This window comes from Lemur catta, chromosome 12 (assembly GCF_020740605.2).
Source record: "Lemur catta isolate mLemCat1 chromosome 12, mLemCat1.pri, whole genome shotgun sequence".
Classification (NCBI taxonomy): Eukaryota; Metazoa; Chordata; class Mammalia; order Primates; family Lemuridae; genus Lemur; species Lemur catta.
In genome coordinates, this window is record NC_059139.1 from 18,317,438 (window position 1) to 18,319,285 (window position 1,848).

General features: G+C 54.0%; 1 pseudogene; it reads right to left on the reverse strand.

Moving 5' to 3' along the window:
* Positions 1–460: 460 nt before the first annotated feature.
* Positions 461–1,419, reverse strand: LOC123648138 (annotated as a pseudogene).
* Positions 1,420–1,848: the final 429 nt, after the last annotated feature.

Genomic DNA, 1,848 nt, shown 5'->3' on the forward strand with positions numbered 1-1,848 from the left:
CACCGCACTGTGCAGCAGAGGCCACCCCCGGTCAGCCAGGATGTCTGGTGAGGTTCACACCGAATCTGAGACTCTGCTGGCGGGCTGTGCGGGATCTCCCAACGCAGTGTCTTTCTCCTTCTCTCTTCCCCGCACCACTCCCCGCACTCCCTCCACCCCAAGCCCGACCGCAGGGTCTCTCGGCCTCCACCTCGGGAGGCTGGAGCAGAGACCAGCCAAGATCGGAGAAGGTTCCGGAGGCCCACTGTCCCTCAGAGGCCTGAAGTTTGCCTTATGGTGTGTTTTAGAACGTATCTCAGGTTCAGGCCAGGTGCTTTCTGAGAACAAGCAGGAAAAGACACTTGCTTTTCTCCATCACCTTGAAAACACCTGAAACCCAGCCCTTCAGACATGAAATCTGCTCTCACCGCCTTCATCGCTGTGGTGAACACATGGGCCCTGGGCCCTGCCACACCCCACCCTATGCGCCCCATGCGGAGGCCACTCTTGACACCTGGACCCTGTCTCTCCCCACGCCCGGCCCCCAGACGGGGAGGACAAGAGGCCGGCCAGCGGGCCATGGCACTGGCAAGAGTGCTGCCTGGAGCACTGGCTTCTGGGGGTGGCAGGCAAAGGCCTACACCTCTCCCAGGATGGCCAGGTCCACGGGCACCTGCAGGAGGCAACCCACAGAAAACTGCAGGGGCTCGCCCTTCAACGGGAAGTGAGCCGTCTTAAAGGTGTGTGTGACTGTTTAAAAGGTGTCCACATGAGCACCTCCCTGATGCTCATGCCCTCTGTGAACCTGTGGCAGTGACTGCTGGAGACTTGCAGCACGCTCAGCATGGCCTCAGCCAGCACAACCAAGAAGCCCAGAGTCTTCACAAAGAGGGCAGAGTGGATGCACAGGTACATGAGGGAGCCCGTCACTCCCTTGAAGGCTAGAACACCGGGCACATAATCTGGGAAGCTGTTCCAGTGCCAGAAGTGGTGAGGATCCAAGTCTGCAAAGGATTTGCATCTTATGTTCAGCTCATTTGCCACATGGACCTCAGTGCAGAGTTTTAACATCAGCAACATGGTGAAGATGCTCTGCCACAGGAGAGGCAACTAAAAATGGCTTCCAAACCAAAGAGTATCCCTGCACACTGTGGGACACAGATTTGATGTCCATCTTCCAGGACAGATAGACGGCCTTGAGTCAGGAGAAGGGATCCCGGGGCTGGCGTCCCCATGATGTGCAAGAAGATCCCAGATGCTGGGACTACCAGTCTCACATTCTGCTGCTGCTGCCCTGATCTCTTTGGCCTGAAGTGACCTACAGAGCCGGGGCTGGTGGCCTTGCTGCAGGTGCCATTGTCGCTGTCCTCCGCCCACTGTCCACCCAGGGGTGTTGGGTCCCATAGTTCTGAGTCTGCTGTGTCTGGCTGCAGTGGGCATTACGGGACTGATGCTTGTCACCACATATTCTGCCACATACCCAACAGCCCTGTACTGACTCCAGGCCCCAGAGTTCTAGATGCTTCTCTGTGAATCCTTTTCCTTTTGCTGGGCAGAGGGGCCACTTACTGTGCAGTTAACACTGTCAGCGCCAAAGCTCTAGGAATTTAGTGTTATTTGTTGTGGCCAATTAGAAAATGTTCAAGACTGTTTGTTCCTCTGAGTTTTCCTCAGAAAAACTCTTGCATGTTTGAGTGAGTATCTTGCTTAGCTTTTTGGCTAATAAACTGCTTTATATTTCTTTTTTCTTTTTTTCTTTTTTAAATTAAGGGAGATGTCTATAGTGGTCATTGCCTCCAAATTAAAATGTCACCAATTTCAGGCACTGTGACTAGTGAATGAATTTACCCCTGTGTGGGGACTTTGAAT